The sequence below is a fragment of the Diabrotica virgifera genome, chromosome 9 (assembly GCF_917563875.1).
Source record: "Diabrotica virgifera virgifera chromosome 9, PGI_DIABVI_V3a".
NCBI classification, from domain to species: Eukaryota; Metazoa; Arthropoda; class Insecta; order Coleoptera; family Chrysomelidae; genus Diabrotica; species Diabrotica virgifera.
Genome location: NC_065451.1, coordinates 106,908,159 through 106,931,993, shown reverse-complemented (window position 1 = coordinate 106,931,993; position 23,835 = coordinate 106,908,159). Strand labels below are relative to the sequence as shown.

The window sequence follows — 23,835 nt, the reverse complement described above, 5'->3', positions numbered from 1 at the left end:
TGGGATATTTCTTTATTATGTGTAAAAACACATATCCACTATGCTTGCGCTCCGAGCTCCTGCAACTGCTCCACATAGTGGACACGTTTGGCGCTCCCGGACTGTGCAATTGTGCGCACTCTGTCTCGGCGCTTCAATCTGTGGCAGTTTATATGTAAGGGAGCGCATACCGTATCGATTGGAGCAGTTGCAGGGAGCGCGGAGCGCAAGAAGTTCGTGAACATAGTGGATGGTTGGCGCTCTCGGACCATGCAACAGTGTGCGCTCCGCCTCAACGGTCCAATAGGTGGCGGTTTATATATAGACGAGCGCATTCATGTAGATGGGAGCAGTTGCAGGGAGCGCAAGAGGTTTGTGAACATAGTGGATGGTTGGCGCTCCCGGACCGTACAACAGTGCGCCAACTAACGTGCGGCAATGCCTCCGTGGACCAATATTACGAACGTAGTGGATACGTACCTTTAGAAAGACGGGTATTCTGGTATTCAGTTTTGTTATAATCTAGGGTGGGGGAGGGGGCTACATAAGGGAGGTTGTGTAGTGTTGTAGACAATATGTCGATTTGTCGAATTTATGCAACTGGCACAGTGCAAGATACAGGATTGGAAAGTGTAAACTGAAAATATCTAAAATAATTTCTAAAAAAGATAGAGGGCCGTTCGACTTCGTTTTTGAGAAAGAATCTGAAGAAGGTGTAGGCAATGTTCTAACCATACTATTTTTGTTTATCACAACTTCCAGGTCCATTTATACTCTAAATGTTTTGAGACTTTTCACAAAAAATAAAATTGTGTATTTCAATTTTTATACCTCATTTCCGCCAAAGGTTCGAAAACGAACCATTTTGTTGTTGTGACACCTGCCATTATCAAAGTGTAAAACAATTTTTTTCCGAATGTTTAAGTTTATTTTACTCTAGTTAATCAAATATATTACATATTATTGCAGTATTTCTTTGCTTGGCGGTTAATGGGTTAAGGTTGATGTTGATATCAAAAATTTAGATTTCAAAGATAGTTTTATGTAGGTAGATACTAATAGACTAATACTAGATAATAGACAGGGCCGCCGCTAAGGTGTTGGCCGCCCGTGTGCAACTTAATATTTGCCGCCCCACCTTCCAAAACTTTAGAAATATGTACATACTAGTATTTAAAGAAATGTGCAGAAGATCCATAGCAATAATAATTTGTAAATAGAAAATTCTTCAACATTTAGACTAATATCTATGATCCAACGTCCATTATGTGTAGATCCTAATATCCTAATGTAAACGTCAAAATTAAACGTCAAAATGTGAATATCCTAAGATCCTAATGAAAACGAACATTTCGGGCTTTCGTTCCACACTTCATGTTCGATAGATAACATAACATTGCTAAAGCAGAAAGTCTATCTTGCTTCATTAAGGATCGCAAATATATTTTAGTTTGCCATCTAACAGTTTTAGTTTTGTAACCATCTAACATTCGTCATGTAGAGACAAATCCACATGTTTAGCAATCCATGTGATGGGGAAGTCATGCAGTGCCTAAAGGAGTAATTTTTCTAAATTTTATCCATCGTTTGGAATTTTACCCACATAACAATTTCATGTTCTTAGTAGATTCATAGAACATACTTTTCAGAAAAAGTATATACTAAGAATATGCGTAATTACCATTGCGAATGTGCAGAGCACATACTGAGTATATACTACATTACAGTACTTAAACGTTCTATGTATATACTTAGAATGTACTACCGCACTTCTTCTCAGTATATACCAAGAATATACTTTTTAGGATATTCTAAGAAGGTGCTATAAACCTTGTATTTATATACTTAGAATGTACTACCTCACATCTTTTAGTATATAGGAAGAATGTACTTTTTAGTATATGGGAAGAATATTACAAGGAAGTGCTATATTGCTCAGAAGCATGTTTTCAGCATCACCGAATCTCATCCTAGGTTCTACTTTCTACTAAATTTACATATTACATATGAGAATGTAGTTAGTACATTCTACAATATTACTTAAAAAGTAAATATAAAATATTATATAAATTTTAGTTAGTTATATCAATATTATATAGGTAAGTAGGTATATATATTTAGTTATTATGTGCATATAAAAATAAAAATGCTGAATATATAAATTTATATATTCATATTCATATACCTATCGTACCCAAATAAATATTATGTAACATATGTATGTAAATAACTAAAATTTATATGTTGCTTATATGTACCTATATACATACTTACTATTTAAGTAATATTGAAGTACCAAAATGAATTTTTTATTTGTAAGTTGACAGCAAACAAAATAAAACGTTTAATTATGCATGTTCCTATTCCTGGTTGAAATACTTGGTCTTCCTCACAACACAGCATAGACATTGTTAGTGTTAAGTGTAGACACAAATGCCAAATGCCTATTCAGTAACTATTTTCATATTTTGTATTTTTCCTTTGTTCCCAACCCCCTACCCGCTAACCCCTATGCAGGTATGCAGCGGTCGTTTCCGCTTTGTTTGTGCCGGTTGTGGGTTTTGGCTCAGCCACACAGCTTACCTGAATGTCAATTCCATGTAAAAATAAAATTCTTCATAAGAATACTCAATAAACTTAATCAAAATAGTAAATGCATTTCAGTTATGAAAGCGAAACGACAATTTCTCCTTTTTCGTTAATACAATTAATTCTTAAACATTTTTACCATACAATTAAAACAATTTTAAATAATGAATTCGGTAGTTTAATTAATAGTACCTACATACATAAATTTTTAAATTTCATTAATTATTCTTAACGAAGTTGATAATCTATAGGCTAACATTATTCTTCCTATACATACATATATATTATTTTTAAGATATTTTAAAAGTATCTACTTATAAGTATGTGTTAAGTATGTACTTATAAGTATGTGCTAAGAATATTTGGTAAAAGTATATTCTGAGAATAGTATCTACCTATAAGTATGTGTTAAGAATGTACTTATAAGTATGTGCTAAGAATATTCGGTAAAGGTACATTCTAAGAATAAACTTTTACGAATATTCCGAGTTACTACGTACACGAATGTACTCAGTATATTCGGTACGAGAATATACTTTAAAGTATGTGCAAAGAACATGAAATTTAGAATGTTTTTTAAGGTACATGCTATGCTTGTACTACGCATATACTAAAAAGAATATACTCTGACGAATGTTGGTAGTATATGCTTAGAACATGATACGAACATCATTGTTATGTGGGTAAGCAACTATGTTAATACATAACAAATTTTTATAAATTTTATAAAATTTTATACCTTGGTATTTTTTGTGGCCCAGCTTGTGATCAGGGATTTTAATCAATTTTATACCTTTTGTAAAGGACTTTTCAATTAAAAAAATTTTCGGTATTAATAAACAATTAAACATTGTTGAGATATATGTATATTAAAACACAAGAATCAAAACAATAATATTAGGTTAATGAGTAAATCCATGCCCTTTAGCGTTAGATTGGTTCTGTGTGATGTTTCTCATCAAGTGTCTAATAAGTTCTTTTTTAGTTCTTTTTTTTTCCTTTTGCTGCCTCGTTTTGGATTTTGGACGGATGTCCAGATTGAATTCTACGAGATCCGCAAAACAATCCTTCACGATGTTTTTTCTGGTGATAGCAGTTGGTTGTTCCTTAATTTTTCTGCCTTCGAATAGTGACTGAATATTGACTGACATATGCAAAAATAAAAAAAATCTGATAGATGTTCGATTTGCTCTAGATTATTGTTATGTTAAATAGCCCTCATTTCCTTCAAATTTGCTTTTGGCCGCCCCTATTGTTGGCCGCCCGTGTGCGATGCACAATTAGCACACATGGTAGCGGCGGCCCTGATAATAGATTAGATACAAAGTAAGCTGTAAGTAGTATAACTGCCCATGTAATCACCTGTTATGTTGTTTTTTAGATTTGCACTGTATGGATGGCACAGGAAGAGAACAAGAGTACAAGAACATGAAACATCTTATTATGAATGTATATGTATGTGATCCTCAAAAAATTATTTAACAAACAAGATAGAGAAAGAGCTTTAAACTCCCAAGGATCCTGCAAAATGTTTATTTGGTGTAGTAGTCGAATAATAGTATCTAAAAATATTGAAACTATTTTAAAACACATTACGGGCATGAGGATGATATAGAGCACTTACATAAATACCAAAATCAGATAAATATCTCTTCAAAGTTTATTTTGAGACTTTCTTCAAAAATGTAAGTAAAATATTTGCATATCGACGGCGGAAAGGCAGGACTTCGTAACTGAAAAATTTTTATAACATGAGTTACTTCAGTTTTCGCTTTAGAATAAGTGTATCGGCAGCTATTAAACAGCGATTACAGCTGGGAAAGTTTCCGGAAGGCTTCCAAAAGGCTTTCCCAGCTCTAAAAGCTGTTTAATAGTTGCTGATACACTTCCCAGCAAACAGGTTTGAGCCCAGTTACGTGATAATTACGTTAAATTTACGGCAAATTTCAACGAATACGTAACTCGGAGATTTATGACGGGAAAAAAACGTATTTCAGTGCCAAATCATTCACCAATATATTTTTGCTTCCTTTATACATGTTTGACATTAGAATAATATAAAATCATAATGACGAATATTGTACATGTTTTTTATCATAGGTGTGAATGTCGGTTACATCGCAAAGGTACGTTTATTTCACGTAATAATCACGAAACAGAAATAACTTCCTTTGGTTAAATTTTGAGAAATATTTTTGAAAACAAAATTTTACAACGGTGTTGGTTAAATACGTATCGCTTGAATTTTACTCCCCTGTATTTTATGGACGTCGAAAAATTAGATGTATTCCACGTAAAGTAATGTAAATAATACCAATATTTAAACAAAAAGTTTATGATTTCGCTTTTAAAATCATTTAGCATAACTATTTCAATCCAACCTTGATTTGAAGCTATTTTTGCTATTTTTTTTTTCTTTAAAAATATCACAGCTAAAATGATGTCGAGTCTAATTTTCAAATCGCGCGCGGTGGTGACGTACTACCAAGCCTTTCTCCTCCTTTAAATACTATCACGTGACCACGATACGTGATTAACATAGTTGGTTCGAAAACTAAATTAATCGATTTATCGAATAATAGGATAATTCGATAGGATTATTTTTTTATATTATTCTGGTATTGAAATAGATTTTTAGTAAGACCAATTAGGTAATAGCAGAAGAAATTTAAAAACAAAAAGAAAATATGTAAAACTAATTTAAAGTAAGTAGAATAGTTTAACTGTAATTTAAAAATAATCGATTTTTATAATCGATGAGCATAACCTCTAATATCAATATCAGCTTCTCACATTTCTCACAACAAAAAGTGAAAGTGAAACGTGAAGAGCTTTATTTCCCTCGTTTTATTTTAGGCGGGTTTATTTATAATAATGCCTTTCGTATTAACGTTTACCTCACTGCTCGAGGGTTGAAGTGTCGTGAAAAAACAAGAAAGTGTCGTCAAAATAAAAAGTGACCTGTGTTGTGTTTTGTGTTGGCAAATTTTTTAATGCGTCTTTTGGTCGGTAGCATTTTTGGTTCATTATCTTGTATAATAATTATACAAGACAAATGTTTTAAAGTCTCTAAATTCTACTAAATAAATACATTGATAATACTTTATAGGCTTGTTTTATTTATGTCATATGAGGATAATAATTACATGATTAGTAAGTTAATTAAGGTCGAATTATTTACGTGAACCGAGGACGTATCTTTCACGTGAATACTAATATATACATTCCCTAAAAGATATGTTAATCAACACGTATTTGCAACGTGAATTTCCCGAAACATTTTATTGGTATTTAAGGTGAATAACACGTCTATTGAAGACGAGTTATTCACGTAATTTAAAGACGTATTTTCAATGTGACATTCCAACCAAATTTTCACGTGAAATTCACGTAAGCAATTTACGTATATTGGTGACAAATGTACCAGAAATTCACGTAATTAACACGTCGGTCTGTTTGCTGGGTTATTCTAAAGCGAAAACCGAAGTAACTCATTTTATACAAATTTTTCAGTTATGAGGTCCTTTCCGCCGTCGATATACACAATATAATTTAAAACAAGAATGTTACCACCAAACCACTTTTTAAATATTACTCATGAATATTTACTACAGTTTACAATTTCAAACTAGTGTGTTTGATTCTCCTACACCTATATTTTACTTTTTTAGTAAACTTCAGACTGTTCAGGATAGCATAATAGCATAGGAGGCGAATTAAAAAGAATTGATTTACTTACAAGAAAAGATATCACAAACATTAAACTCTCTTATGGCATTGATTTGAAAGATGGGTATATGTACAATGATGATGCAACAAGTGTTTATTTTTGGGTTGAATGCTTACAGACTCATGTCCAATACTATTTTACAAACAACAGGGCATACTAATGGATATTCATTCTGAATTTAACATTTATGATTTTTGTCTTATTTTTCTTAATACTGTGCCAAAAGGAAATGTTAATTAAGTTTGGTAAATCCTTTATCGCAATCGATGGAACTCATGGGCTCAATTCCTATGACTTTGAACTTATGACAGTATTAGTAAAAGATGAATTTGGGAATGGATTTTGTACTGCTTTCTTATTTTCAAATAGAAAAGATACCTACTTTAATTTACCAATTTTTTTAAATACATGTCTGTGTTGGTATTATATGTATAGTCAAATGTTTTCATATCAGGCATAAGCGACACCTTTTACAAGGCCTCGTCAAATGTAATGGGTATTGCTCCTAATAGACTGTTAAGTGCCTGGCACATAGATAGGGCATGGTAAGTAAATCTTAATAAAATATCTGATTCTGAAAAAAATTCTATTATGTATACAAGATGTATTAATGATGGTTTAGAGAGTATTAAGAGCTTTTTGGGTAGACTTCTAAGTGATGCAGATACATACAATTTTATTAAGTATTTCCAGTAGAACGACTGCAATAACATCCAACAATGGGCCTATTGTTATAGGAAGGGGTTGTGGAATTAATACCAATATGACCATTAAAAATTTTCATAAAATTTTGGATAAAAGGGTATCCATTAGTTGTTATCAGTTAAGTTTAAAACTTGGCACTCAGGGAGAGCTATACCATAATATACAATAGGTATATCTCATATTGTTCACTACAGTAGTAATGAGTGAGCCTGCATACACAGAACCATATGGTTCTGTGTATGCAGGCTCACTCATTACTACTGTAGTGAACAATATGAGATATACCTATTGTATATTATGGTATAGCTCTCCCTGAGTGCCAAGTTTTAAACTTAACTGATAACAACTAATGGATACCCTTTTATCCAAAATTTTATGAAAATTTTTAATGGTCATATTGGTATTAATTCCACAACCCCTTCCTATAACAATAGGCCCATTGTTGGATGTTATTGCAGTCGTTCTACTGGAAATACTTAATAAAATTGTATGTATCTGCATCACTTAGAAGTCTACCCAAAAAGCTCTTAATACTCTCTAAACCATCATTAATACATCTTGTATACATAATAGATAATAATATATTATAGTTCGTGTATGCAGGCTCACTCATTACAATAGTGAGCAATATGAGATATAACATATTATAGTATAAGTCTCTGTGCATGACCAGATTAACATGTTTGGTGCCCATCTCAAACAAGCTCCACTTGGCTGGTACCACATAATTAAATCATTTATTTAGTTACACAGTACTACTCACATAACTTATGTGTCATCAGTACCTTCTGTAAAACCCTTGGTGATGCTGCCCATACGTCATGGCCACTGAATGTGTTAAAACTTGTTAATGTAGGACAGTTATACTAAAATATATATCTTATATTATATTGCCTTAAATAGAAAAAATATCTTATTTAAATTGTATTTATGTAAGTTTTGATTTAATGAAATAAACCTTTTAATCAAAAAAGTGTTGTTTACTTGTATACACCCAGCAATATCCTGATCATAGATAACTAATATAGTATTACCGGATCCTGATATGCAGACGCCAATAGGGCTTTTCATCGATTGTCGTTTGTTTTGAGCTTCTGTCATGAGTCACATAATATTAATGTATCTGCGTCATACGTCTTTGGTTTGTATCATTGGTATATACCAATAACGTACGACGTAGATATATTAATATTATGTGACACATGACAGAAGCTCGAATGACTGTGAATGAAATGTCCTATTGAATAGGTAGAGTTAAAGTTCTTATGGAAATCCAACGTTGCCAGTTGATCTTGAGAAAACTGTCATCTGTCATTAGTGTCATTTATGAAAAGTGATTTATTTTTTATTTTTTGCTTGTAGGGATGTTCGATACTCACCAAAGTATCGATACATCGTATCGATACGTATTGTTAGGTTCTGTATCGATACCCTATGATATTGTACTCAAAAGTATCGATACTCCAAGTATCGGTACAAAATATCGATGTCTTTATTTTGACATATACGCATGCGCAGTATGGAGTCCGTCCTTTATTGTAATAAAATTAAAATACAGAGCACTCTGACCACGTTACCACGTGCAGGCAACCTGGCCTGGCCCACCAACCTCTATTCAAGGAAAATAGAGGACAAAGACCTTTTATTAAAAGATTCCTCATTTTACGGTAATAAAATTTCTACAGAAATAATAATCCCTTGCCTGGCTACTCTTTGTCCTTTGTTGTTATTTCTATTTATATTGTTGACAAACGTGAACGTGACTTATAACAATAGAATGGATATTAGGATTTAGGATATTTGAATTTTTTGTTGACATTACGTAGTTCTCTATTTCCCTGAAATGATAAAAGTTAAAAGGCTTTCTTTCTTCCTTTTATTCAAAAATTTTAACTTCAAACCGTCATTAAATTCCCAAATAGTTCGAGCATAATAATTCTCCAAACCGGTGTTGCAAAAGGTATTGCATAACATAAGGGGTTAAATGTTCGATACGATATTATGATTCGGTGTATCGATACACAGTATCGATACCAACTAATGTATCGATACAAAATATCGAGTATCGAAATATAAAGTATCGATACCTCAAAGTATCGATACGTATCGAACATCCCTATTTGCTTGCCTTGTTTTCTGTTTTGTTGCCCTTGCCAGTGTATTTTATTTTAGTTGCTTTTTGAGTTTCTTTATTAAGGGTTTAGGCGCAAAATTTCGGCTCCAATGCTTTTTAAATGCATTAATTTTTTGCGAATACTGAGAAAACTAATAAATATTGTTGAAAAATTTAAACACAGAATGAAATATTATATTATTACCGAGGGCTGAAAGTCCCTTAGAATAAATAAATTTTTTAATGAGATACGTATTTAAAATTAAAAATCACACATTTTCTGTTTTTTTTTTTCACAACTGTAACTTATTAAAATAAACATTATGGAAGTTTTCAGGGACTTTCGGCCCTCGGTAATAACGTAATCTTTCATTCTGCCCTTAAATTTTTCAAAAATACTTATTAGTTTTCTCAGAATTAAAAAAAATGAATGCATTTAAAAAGCATTAGAGACGAAATTTTGCGCCTACGCCCTTAATGACATAGACATTAGTCATTCAGTCAGTTGTAATAACAAATATACAATCCTATCCTTAATACAATACAATAATAATAATCCCATACAATACTGGTACAATAAAGGACAGTAAAATGGATATCGGATAAGATGTACATTTAGGATAAAAAAAGGATTCAAATCTAAACTGAAATCATAAAAAATTTCATGCTCGCATACAAATCTTATGAAAATGTGCATGTGTCTGACAAGAAATCTATAATTTATAGTTTTGTTGTGAGCCCGTAGCCAGCAGACTGGATATTGAATGGTGCATGTATATTAAGTTTGATTAAATTTTTATAGAGGCAGTTTAAATGCTGTTAAAACTTAGTGCCTATATTCAAAAAAGATTTGATCAAGATCACCCTGTTTCCTGCAATGTTTGCAATTATCGTCTTCAATTACATTTATTTTAAATAAATGAGTTACCTATATTGCTTTTTGAGTTATATTTCAGTTATTAAGAGTAACTAGGTTTTTTATATAAAAAAATTTAGATAAAGTCTAAGACGAAGACGAAATTTAGGATGAAGTCTCTGACAATATTAGAATAGCTCGCTTTGGAAAGAAAAATAAAAATGGGCACCATCCATTTAAAGTGTTTTTATCTTCAACTGAAAATGTTCAGACAGCAGACATGCAGTTCTTAAACAGAAACACATTGACCATGCTAAAACCATCTTTATCAGCATTGATCAGACCCCTAATAAAGGGAAGGTACTTGAATCTGTATATAAAATTTGAGCTTTTGTCTCCTCAGGAAGCAGGGGACAGAACCTGTCGATACAGTATTATAATATCCCAAAGGTAATTCAAAAAACCTCTAAGCCACAATGACTTAAGCAAGCTCTCCATTTTTATTGAAAATGGTAGAGGACTTTGGACTAAATTGACAACTCTGACTCTAAATGTTTCTAACAGCTACTTTGATCTGATCATATTTACTGAAACATGGTAAACACCTGATACAAGCGATGCTGAAATTGGTTTATTTAATTACGATATCTACAGCATCTACCAATGCTGAAATTGGTTTATTTAATTACGATATCTACACACAAGACCTGACACAAGAATCCATTAATTTCGACAGTGGAGGTGGTGTGTTAATAGCTGTTAAACAAGTTTTATCCCATCAGATGTTTCTGCTGGACAGGTGTTTGTTCAAATGAACAACAAAAATCATATTGACACCAAATGAGGATGCTATAATGGTAGATAGACTTTTTTTATAAAAAATGAATGCATTGAGAAGAAAATTGAATTAATAAGACTTGCTTCAGCACAAGTGTAAACATTGAAAGAACTATACAATAGCTAAAATCTTTAAAAATCAAAGTACAAGTTACTTTATTCCTATTAAATAGTTTCCTTATATGAACTGATATAAATATTATTTGAGGTATTGTTAATCTTTTTATAACAATACTTAGTAATGATAAAAATTAATTTATGTGTACAGTAGAACCCTGATTGTCCGTGCTCCTCGGGGTCAGATGTGGCATGGATAATTGAAATTTATTTCTTATATAATATAATACACATATACGTATATACATACATATGTACCTACCATAAAAAGATAATAGAAAAAATGAATGTTTCATTACGAGTCTTCTTGGCTTACAGAGTTTCCGTTGAGTGAATTAAGGTGACGCTATTTTGATAAAACCTCAAAAATGCAACTTCAGTATTAGAAAACCATAGCACGGATAATCAGGGTTCTACTGTATATATTATCCGAATTCACAGATGATGAGTGTAGTCAAGTGTGAATATTCTTTTCAAGTAAAAGTACCTATAAGAAATAAAACAATCTTTTAAAACAAGTTTTTTACTTATATAATTGGAATAAAACTGATAATACATTGTAAAAATATACCTCTACCAAAATTTTTAACATTTGTATAAATTCTACATCAAATGGTACTTTAATAAGAAGTGTGGACTTATCAAATGGACAAAACACTACAAAATAACATATTTGTAGTCCTGTAAGTAGCAATTGCACTTGTCCATAAATACATATGATTTTTCTTTAACATAATATTGTTTTCCCTCAATTATGCATAAATATTTAAGGTCACGTAAAATTGATTGCACAGATTTTGTTTTACCTGCCAGAGGACAGTTTATTTCTAGACATTTTCCGGAAACAATTCCATTGACACTGCCAGTCATAAGAGTTATTTTTTCATACATATTTAAAGCAGCTGATTCATAATTTTTTCCCACAGAAGGGTACAGTATTTTCTTTAAAATTGGAATTATACAATTGGTTGACTTTAAGTGGCCAACTTAGGCTTTTATTTTTATCATAAGTAAATAAATGGCAATAAATTGTCCCAGTTACTTGCAGTCACGTCAGCTTTTTTCATGCTTCTCCAGTTTGGTTTAGCATAGCTAAAGATATTTCAACAGAGTTACTGCAGCTTACTTCAACATTATTTGAGTAAAATAGAGCTAAATCATAATTTAGTACAATATCAGTAGCCCATTTATCAGCAGACTGGTAGGACTTTATTGTTGACTATGTTGTATTATTGTTTTTTAAATTATCCCCACTGTTGTCTGATGTCTGTAGTGCTTAGTTTTTTCAAATTTTCCATGGTATGCCTGTAAGCAATAAAAAAGAATTATAAACAAAGTTGCAGGGAAATGGTTCTTTTATCAAACCATTATGTAATCACTTATCAAAAAATATATAGTAATGTGCCAATTATATGTTTGCATTTACCTGAATTTCCAGCTTTACATGTACAATTACATAGGTACAAACATTTTTAATATCAATCACTTCAATTTACAATTATAATGGTTTTTGGTGGGGTTGTCCTTTCAAATTGCCCGTTTGAAGGCACAATCACTGCGGTTTTCCCACTAGATGATAATATTTCACAAGTAATAATAAGGTTGGAATCTAAAATTGCTTTCCTTTCTACTAACTACTAAGGTTCTTTTTCTTTTAAAATGTGTTTAAAATATCCTTATCCTATCAAAACTTGTCAACAACATAACCAAACATAACACAGATCATCAGACAATGACAATTGACAGTAATTGATAGACGTCTCTTCTCATGTTTGAAGATGTGGCAACAATGGATTTCCATAAGAACTTTAGCTCTTCCTCTATTGAATAGGGCTCGTCATCGATTGTCATTTGTTTCGAGCTTCGGTCAAGTGTCACATAATAGGGAGTTTTTGTTGCTACGTAACGTACGCATCTCCGTATACGTAAAGCAACTAACGTGTCGTAGAGGATGAATGTTAAAATAGGTAGTTTTTGTAACTGCCTTAACGTAACGTAAAGCAAATCGTAAAGTCACTTTTAAATTCCGTTGACATTCAAAAAAATAAAACAATGTTCACACAATATACAATTAATATACTAATGTAAAAAAAGATAAATGAATGATGAAATTGTATGGTTTTAATTGCTTCTATTTAAATATAAAAATATTATTTTTTCTTAGGTTAAAATTTTTTTATTTTTGTTTATACCTACTTTTTAGTTGTAAATTATTATCCTACATCAGAATTCCAGTAGGTATAATGTAAATAGTGTGGTAATATTTATTTGAAAATTTTACTGAAACTAGGTCATTTGTTTATCTAGTTATTAATTGTGGTGATCACTGTATGTCTTAAATTAATACAAGATTTGTTTGTTTTGCTTTATTAATAGACAACTTAAAAACAATAAAATTTTAAATCTATTATGAAGTTCCAATTTCCAATTACAAACAGAATAATTTTACTCAAATAGACTAAACCAATAACCAATATAACCTTAAAATGTTTATAAACGGTTAGTACGTACGCTGATGAAATGTTCATTTGGTAGGTAATCGGGCAAGATCCTCGTGTGCATTCGGTGACTTTCGGCTCGATAGGGATGCGTATGAACCTAACGTACCAGCCCGTAACCTTAGGTAATACGTATCGCGATACGGGAGTTCAACCATTAATGCGCAAGCGTATATGTCAAAAAGATGCGTTACGTTTACGTATTTGTGTGCACAACCTAGGGAGTTTTTGTGCACACAAATACGTAAACGTAACGCATCTTTTTGACATATACGCTTGCGCATTAATGGTTGAACTCCCGTATCGCGATACGTATTACCTAAGGTTACGGGCTGGTACGTTAGGTTCATACGCATCCCTATCGAGCCGAAAGTCACCGAATGCACACGAGGATATTGCCCGATTACCTACCAAATGAACATTTCATCAGCGTAATACTCGTTTCTAAACATTTTAAGGTTATATTGGTTATTGGTTTAGTCTATTTGAGTAAAATTATTCTGTGTTTGTAATTGGAAATTGGAACTTCATAATAGATTTAAAATTTTATTGTTTTTAAGTTGCCTATTAATAAAGCAAAACAAACAAATCTTGTATTAATTTAAGAAATACAGTGATCACCACAATTAATAACTAGATAAACAAATGACCTAGTTTCAGTAAAATTTTCAAATAAATATTACCACACTATTTACATTATACCTACTGGAATTCTGCATAGGGATTACGAACAATCGATACGAATCGTATCCGCCATGTTTTCCCGTAAGGCGCTATGGTAAAACATGGCGGATACGATGCGTATCGAGTGTACGTAATCCGGGCCCTGATGTAGGTATACAATAATTTACAACTAAAAAGTAGGTATAAACAAAAATAAAAAAATTTTAACCTAAGGAAAAATAATATTTTTATATTTAAATAGAAGCAATTAAAACCATACAATTTCATCATTCATTTATCTTTTTTTACATTTGTATATTAATTGTATATTGTGTGAACATTGTTTTATTTTTTTAATGTCGACGGAATTTAAAAATGACTTTACGATTTGCTTTACGTTACGTTAAGGCAGTTACAAAAACTACCTATTTTAACATTCATCCTCTACGACACGTTAGTTGCTTTACGTATACGGAGATGCGTACGTTACGTAGCAACAAAAACTCCCTAATATATCTACGTCCATGCCCTGCGAACTCGATGGAAAAAATTGGTTCCATATATATAGTGAGCTTCCGGAATTAGAGATGGCGACACATAATGTGGATCGCTAATATATGTGGTACAAGGCTAATTGAAAAGAAGAAGAATATTTGACAATTGAATGTCGAGTTGGACAGTTGTGTTTATTTGGTAACAGCGTTGCCACATTCAGCAGATTTCTACTTTTTTGATAGATTTTTGATATATTTTTTTTTAGGTTTGTTCCAACACGACTGAGAACCGTACATGTAACGATCACCGTCCTGCGCAGTACCATGGAACGTATTATTTCGTTCCCATGGAACCCATGGAACGTTAATTATCTAGTAACGAAACGGTAATCTGACGGTTCTTGGTCGTGTTGGAACAAACCTTTTAATTCTAGTAGGCAATATTTTTTAGTAGGTTTTTGGTATACAGTGATGAGCACGCTAATAACCGGCAAAAAAGCTCAAAAGATGGAAAACATAATACATTGCGAAACAAAAAGAGATGAAACTAGTGGAGGTGGAAATTATCGTTATAAACGTACTATTAATTAACATTACATTACATAATTTTCCAACTGTAGACGTCTGTGACAGCTGTAACAGGAGTATTTTATAAAATTCTACTGTCACACGGACAGTTGTCATACCTCTGATACGTCTAAAGGTGGGAAACTATGTAATGTAATGGTATTTTAGACGTTTATAACAATAATTTCCACCTCCACTAGTTTCATCTCTTTTTGTTTCGCAATGTATTATGTTTTCCATCTTTTGAGCTATTTTGCCGGTTATTAGCGCGCTCATCACTGTATATCAACATTTTCTGTGCTATGCATTATGACTAAAATGAAATTATAGTACATTATATACCGCGGGACTGAAGTAGTACATTTAATCCTGAAGGTAAAGTTTATGGCCCGACCGCAGGGAGGGCCATAATTTACCTGAAGGATTAAATGTACTTCAGTCGCAAGGTATATACGATACTTTTCGTACTTCCGGTATGATTTTATTAATTATTTCAATAATTTCAATCAGTTTTTTCTCTCTTCAACTCATTTAATAAACTGTCTTTAAAATAAGTTACCATAGTAACATTGCGTTGTGACAGTTATAATTTAGAAACATTGTCATTACTAGTGTCATTGTAAAGAAACATTGTTATTGATAATTATTGGTATCATGAGTGAAGAAGGTGTATCTGATATTGATAAAAGAGCAGCCGAAGTAGGTGAAGAATTGTTACCACCGAAATCTAGAAAACTATACGAGCAGCAGTACGATGCTTTTAAAAAGTGGTGCCGCTTAAAAAATGTGAGACAACCTACTGAAAATGCGCTGTTAGTCTACTTCGATGATAAATCAAAAGCGGTTTGTGCCTCAACTCTCTGGGCACATTACTCAATGCTGAAATCGGTTATTAACATTAGAGAAGATATTGATATAAGTAAATTTCCAAAATTATTAGCTTTTTTGAAGAGAAGAAATGAGGGATTTAAGCCAAAGAAGTCAAGAATTCTCACGTCTGAGCAGGTAGATCAGTTCTTACGAACTGTCACAATATTAATTTGAATATTAACGTTAATTACCATTCTAATTAATTATATTTTTCAATAAAATATCCCTTAAATTCGTTTGTTTGTGATTTAATCGTTCCGGGAGTTTCGTCAATATTTAATCCCGGAGGGATTAAATGTGACACTTTAGTACCTGTCACAAGGGAGTGAAGTTGTCACTTTAGGCCCGGAAGTACGAAAACTCTTTAATAGTATTTACATTTGACATTTTGTTACAATTTCCTAATGTCATTACCGAAAATAAGATTCAGGACGTAGGTATGAATACAGAGATTAGAGAAATAAATGAAACTGGTGTCTGATACCAAACTTTCTTGTTTCAAACAGCAGTGCAGTAGTGTTTCGGGTAATATTTATATAACAAAGAGTTTTGACATTCGGTGAGGCTATTAAAATTAAACTAACGACGGAAAACTAAAATATATATGTAAAATGTAACTTTGCAAAAATAATGTGTTTACCCGTTTCTATTAACGTAAAATGAAAAAGATTTTTTTCCGTTTTTAACCGTATTACGATGATCGCAATAAACTTTTGAATAAATAGTTATTTATGATATAAATGTTAAAAGTACACGTTTAAGGCAAGCATGTGAAAGTTTGCAGAATGAGCGAAGCGAGTTCTGCAATTCACATGAGTGCTTTAAAAATGTACTTTTCAACACGCATATCATACAATATTTTTTCTACAAACGTAATTACAGGACAATATCTACAAAAACTTTTACTTGAACTTGACTGACATTCCATTTTTATATTTTTTTGACATTACATCAAATTGCCTATAGGGTCAATACGAACTGCAGTGCCTTAAAAATTTTAAAGCACTATAGTTGATTTTTTAACCAAGAGGAGTAAACTAAAAAGACAGATTCACACCCATGAAAGTTACTAGAAAAGTCACCAAATTCATCTTCTTTATTCGTTGATCATATCAGCTTTCGATGATAATCCATACATATTATATTATACTAACACATCGCTAAAGTTTTCTAAAAACAACTGTTTTTATATAAAAGTAGACTAAAAATCTAAAAATTAAAGGAATAATGCAGAAAACACAAAAAATCACCGATATACTTAATTAACCTATAAAATGACAGAAGTGCCAAATTTTCATAAATGTCATTAGTGTCAAAATTTATTAACAGTGGAGTAAACTTGCCTGTGGTTGGACCAATTAGAAACAAGCATTACGGCGCGGTAAATTTGAATCACTCCTCTTGGTTAAAAAACAAACAATAGTGCCTTGAAGTAACATTTTTAACGCTCGTATGGAGTGCTAAAAATTGCATTTTTAACACGGTTGTAGAAAAAATGTATTTTCATGATTATTTGTCAAAGAAGGTATGAATGAGGTACCAAATTTGATCCAGACATGCATAATATGTTAAAATCAATGGATGACAAAATATTATATAAAAATATTAAATATAAAACTGATAAAAATTAATTAAGTACCTAGGTCATTTTGTTTCTCTGTTAAAATGTAAAAAAAGTTTGGTTTTTTACATTCACGTTATATTTATTTCTAGTTAAGTTAGCTGCTGTTTTTATTATAAAAAAACCTAAATTATACTTAAATAAGTTAATAAAGTTTTAGTTCTTGATTTAGTAGATTTTAGCCAAACATGCAATATATTTCCTAAATAAAATATGGCAACGTTGTCTTGTATGGAATTAAGTGCGTCATTTTGTAATTTTTGTGTTGTGTATGCGGTGTATGCGTTTTATATCAATTTTATATTTGTGTAGTAAGTTTTTATCCCGTACTTAAGTGATTAGTGAAGTGAATGTTTCATATTTTAGTTATTAATAGACATTTTTTCAGTGTATAAATTATTTTTCTTCCCTCAACTGTACCTAGTTGTTTCCAGGTAATGTGAATAATTCCTAAGGTAGAAAGACATTTTACATTATGTTATGAAAACAATGAATTCATGTCAAGATTTATATAAATAATAATTATTACTGTCATTTGTTGGTTTCATTATTGTTCTTACATTGTCCATACATACATACTTATCATTTTTTAAATATAATCGCTGCTCATGCTAAATTCTATGCTTGTGCATGTTATTAATTTTTTGTTTTTGCAATAATTATTTTTATTTTTATGGTTTCTGTAATAAAAATATTTTATTGCAAAAACTAAAAATTAATAACGTGCACATTATAGAATTTGGTATGCCTAGCGAAGCTTCCAAAACGGTACAGATATCTTCCAAAACGTTACAGAGATCTTCCAAATCGTTACAGAAATCTTCCAATTTAAAACGCTTAGTTGGCTTCCAAAAATATCGATGGTGTTGGAATACGGGACCAGTTCTGCCTATAGAGTTCCCTTTCTACCCCACCCACTCTTCTATGTCTACGTCGTACGTCTTTGGTTTGTATCATTGGCAATACCAAAAAATACATATCTCTCACAAGAACCGACACGGACGGCGATTCTTTTGTTGTTAGCATGTACTTAATTTTAGTATCGAGTTGGCAAGTGTACACGCGAGTACACTGAGAAAAGTCTCGCACATTTCTGGCGTGTATCAATAAAATTTTAGTTGCACTGAGAGAAAGGTTGCATGCAGGGCCGGCTTTTGTTGACATTCTTAATATGGTGGAATTATTTTTGATTTACAAAAGGTTGCAAATACAACACAAAGTAATGGTGAGAATTATATTGATTAAAACCATGGATAAAATACCTTTTTTATCCTGATTTTAGCATTGAAAGACCAATAATAAAATATATTATAGTGGCGTGACATTCACTAATTATTCTTTTTGGCTTATATTGATACAACGATACAAAATATAGTTTGTTGTTTTCACCAATTTTAAAAAAGTGTGAACAAGTTGGTGAGAATTTGAACGACTTGGTGTGACCTAATAGGCTGTCTGTCCGTCCGACCGCGAATATAACTCCTTCAGTCACTATACCAGGTAGAATGACAAATGAGGTGTCAAATGAAAGCTTATAATCCATGGATGGTACTCAAGGTGAGACATTTGACCTAGACTGTCTGTCCGTCCGACCGGAAATGTAACTCCTCCGTCACTATACCAGGTAGAATCACAAATGAGGTGTCGAATGAAAGCTCATAATACATGGATGGTACTAAAGGTGGGAAATTTGACCTAGGACTTCCGGTTTTAGAAATGCGACCGGAAGTACTCTTTTAAAGTCACCGCAATAGCACAAGTGATATATTATTCGACGCGCATTCGCAAGACGAGAACAAATATACAGGGTGCCCCGAAAAGAATGGTCATAAATTATACCACACATTCTGGGGTCAAAAATAGTTCGGTTGAACTTAACTTACCTTAGTACAAATGTGCTCATAAAAAAAGTTACAGCCCTTTGAAGTTACAAAATGAAAATCGATTTTTTTCAATATGTCGAAAACTCTCAAAGATTTTTTATTGAAAACGGGCATGTATCATTCTTATGACAGGCCCACCTTAAAACCAAATTATAGTGAAATTTTTCCACCCCATAAAAAATTTATGGGGATTTTGTTCCCTTGAACCCCCCCAAACTTTTGTGTACGTTCCAATTAATTCATTATTGTGGTACCATTAGTTGAACACAACGTTTTTAAAACTTTTTTGCCTCTTAGTATTTTTTCGATAAGCCAGTTTTTATCGAGATGCGGCTACTTTTTTACTATATTTACATAAAAAATTTATGGGGGTTTTGTTCCTTTAAACCCCCCAAATGTTTGTGTACGTTCCAATTAAACTATTATTGTGGTACCATTAGTTAAACACAGTGTTTTTAAAACTTTTCTGTCTCTTAGTCTTTTTTTGATAAGTCAACTTTTATCGAGATGTGGCTTCTTTTTCAAAATATGCCAACAAATTTAAGTTATAAATAAATTTTCAGATTATTAACAGGTGTCTATAATCATACTTAACCATATACAAATAGGTGGTAGATTCGACAAATATTCAAAATATCTCGATAAACACTGACTTATGAAAAAAGTACTAAGAGGCAAAAAAGTTTTAAAAATATTGTGTTTAACTAATGGTGCCACAATAATAATTTAAATGGAACGTACATAAAAGTTTGGGGGATTTAAGGGAACAAAACCCCCATAAAATTTTTATGGGGTACACAAATTTCACTATAATTTTTTTTTAAGATGCTGCTACCATAAAGATTCCTCATGTCCATTTTCAATAAAAAACCTCTAGAAGTTTTCGATATATTAAAAAAATCGATTTTCATTTTGTAACTTTAAAGGGCTGTAACTTTTTTTGTGTGCACTATTGTATATAGGTAAGTGAGGTTTAATCAACCTATTTTTGACCCCAGAATCTGTTGTATAATTTATGACCAATCTTTTCGGGACACCCTGTATACTTCTGGTTTCATTACTGTCTGTCCGTCCGACCGCGAATACAACTCCTCAGTTACTAATACAGATAGAATGACAAATGAGGTGTCGAATGAAAGCTTATAACCCATGGATGGTATTAAAGATGAGAAATTTGACATCGGACTTCGGTTTTAGAGTTACAACCGTAGGTGTTGCTTTAAAGTCACTCAAAATATGATATGAATGTAAAGCAAGATGACAAAATTAGTAAAATCGTAGATCAATCGACGCAAAGTTACACGAAGAGTTCCAATATCGACTTCCAGTTCTACTTTCGATTACTTTGGGTGAAAACCTAGGACCAATTACTTGTTTGTCGAGGTATTTCCTAATTCATTATATTCGTTATTTCGTAAAATAATCGAAAAATAACAGCCGTTGTAACCGTCACGGAATCCAATTCTTTTTGGATGACAAATGTTCGTGATCAACAACAAGAAACTGTATGTTAAAATCGAATGTCAATATTTTCAATTTTTATTGTCTTGGAAACCAGCCAAAACATTCCGTACATTCCAGCCAAAACCAGCCAGTACATTCTTTAAAGTCGAATATCGGGGTAAATAAATAAAAAACCAATAAGTATTGTACTATTTTATTTCTATAAATATAAAGATGTAATAACTGAAAAAATATATATATAGTATACAATAAAAACTAATAAGCAATCGAGAAAAGAGAAATAGTATATTAAGTATGGAGAACGGTAAGGGTTTTATACCGATCGAAGACAATTGTTTATTATTGTCTGAGATCGGTTACCCTTAACGTTCGACATGCTTATAACGTTTTTTGCACGATTGATACCATTATAAATTATAAAATTAAACATTTTCGTCATATTGACTAGTTTCATTCATTTTATCAAGATAGATACTTTGGTTGTTAGGTAGTAACTAGGGTGCATAACAACAATGGAGAATTGAGTTTTTATTTAGTTGTCAATAATTTTAAGTACAATTTTGATTATTATAAATTAAAATATGAGCGAAAGTGAATTTGAAGAAATTGAACGGGCTTGGGAAGAAGGGTGTTCCGCAATTATTCCCGAAAAATCCAACATCCGTTATCAAAATACCTACCAAAGTTTTAAAAAATGCGAAGTGCGAAGGCAAGAATCGAAGAAAAGACTCTATTGGCATATTTCGTTCAAAGACATATGCAGTTGAAAGCTCCTGGAAGCCTCTGGGCAGAATATTCAATGATTAAATCCACCGTTTTTCTTTATGATGGCATTGATATTTCCAAGTTTTCAACTTTGATCGCGTATTTGAAGAGAAAAAATGTTGGCTATAGGCCTAAGAAGTTTCAATATTAATAAATAATTCGTTAGTTTTCTTTATTCTTTCAAAAAATAAATTAAAATTAAGAGATTTTTTAACTCGACGGTAAGTGAATTACTTACCGTCGAGTTGGAGTACTTACTGTCGAGTTGGATTACTTACCGTCGAGTTGCTAGTAAATGTCACCTACTGACGTAAAATCTGTCACGGTAAACAGTCAAAAATGATCAATCGTGTAAAAAAGTAATTTTTTTAATTAATATATTAATTAATATATATATGGAAACGTTTTGATCATTATGGTCAGAAGCTTATATTCCATATGAAAGCAGCCTTTAGCTTTTTTTGTTGGAACGCAAGTATAATCAAGAGAATGTAAACCTATTATGAAGAGTGTATTGTCAATTATCAAGCATTAAGTTGAATGTTGAAACAATTTCAAGTGATATTGGATCAAACTTTTTGAATTAGCTAAATTATATAATGTTACTCCTGAAAATCCTGAATTTCAAGTAGTCAGTCATAAATTGTTTTATATATTTGACCTAAGTTATTGTTTTATACAAACTACAGAAACAATTTAATGAAACATAGTTTATTAAATTTAATTTAGGTTTGCTGATAAAAGTACTTTATGGAAGTTTTTGTGAGTATTGGATTCTCAACTTTTTAAACACATCACGTGGCTTGTGGAATGAACACATATAAAATATGACTTTGTGCTCTTCCTGCAGATGCATTTGGTACAGTAGAGGTCAAAGAAAGGTTAGAGAATTTGTATGATATTTTAGATTCAAATTCTTTGTGAAATCCCAATAAATACAAAATTAATTTTTTATATGATAGTTTATAGTTCATGAAAAAGCTTAAAATAATTAATTCACATAATCAAGATATCTCAAAAAGATTTAAATTGTATAAATGTTGGAAAATAACAATTAATAGTTGTAGGCTATATAAGAAAATATATATAGAAAATAAGTCTATACAAAATATTATGAGCTACAAACTGATACAAAAACAAAATACTAACGCCAAGCCAAGCCAAACAAACAACTGTGACAACAAACGCCGATCCTGTACAAGACAAATGTCACCAAAATTATTTGCTATTCATACAAATTGAGAAATGGCCGATCTGGCACATGCGCATAAAAATTTAGTTCATAGATAATCCGTTTGTGTCGGTTCTTGGGAGATATGTATTCTTTGGCAATACCAATAACATATGACGTAGATATATTAATATTAGACAACACATGACAGAAGCTCGAAACAAATGACTGTGAATGAAAAGCCCTATATCATGTAAATACAAGTCATGAAGATGTCTTTCTACGGTTAAAATTTCACAGCATAAAGACGTCATTTATGTACCTTCTTAAGACGTCACAAAATGACTGCAATAAGAAAATAGAATTTATTAACTCGCCTCGCCCCCAGGTAAAGTAAAGGTGCTAGGCCATTAAGAATGTTTTTTTTATTTTGCGGCTTTAGCGCTTAGCTATTTAGCCAGATACATGATGAGAATTAATCAGCGGCGGCCGGCCAGGTGAAGTAGGTGAAGGTGAGCTTCACCAAAAATATAATTAAATTGAGACAAAAAAATAAAAAAATATAAGTAGCATTATTATATAATATATACTGAAATTAATTATAAACCTACTCCTTTTCAATTAATCCAAAAATTAAAAAAGAATTTCAATATGTAATCAAAAAATTAAAACTGTAGGTCCTTGACGGTCAGATCCTGACCTGTGTCATTTGACTTCTATGACTCAAGCAAAGTTAGATGAAGACGTGGATGAAATTTCGTTTCTCAGCTGCACAAGCGTCAACGGTTGTCATGGCAACGTGACGTGATCATATCGGCACTAGCAGTACCCAGATTAGCAAGTGCAGATGAATTTAAAAATAAATTCACCGTATTCACCTAGTTTTAGTTGGATGGCTATGATGGGCAGTATT

General features: G+C 31.8%; 2 long non-coding RNA genes across 2 annotated transcripts; one reads left to right on the top strand and one right to left on the bottom strand.

The window, feature by feature from the left end:
• Positions 1-4,098: 4,098 nt before the first annotated feature.
• Positions 4,099-6,685, top strand: LOC126892130 (uncharacterized). Its single transcript, XR_007700686.1, has 2 exons — positions 4,099-4,253; positions 6,240-6,685. It is a non-coding gene; the product is annotated as an uncharacterized LOC126892130 (long non-coding RNA).
• A 4,748-nt stretch (positions 6,686-11,433) lies between these two features.
• Positions 11,434-12,736, bottom strand: LOC126892131 (uncharacterized). The gene is made up of 2 exons (XR_007700687.1): positions 12,353-12,736; positions 11,434-12,231 (listed from the first exon to the last, which is right to left on the bottom strand). It is a non-coding gene; the product is annotated as an uncharacterized LOC126892131 (long non-coding RNA).
• Between the last annotated feature and the right edge of the window lie 11,099 nt (positions 12,737-23,835).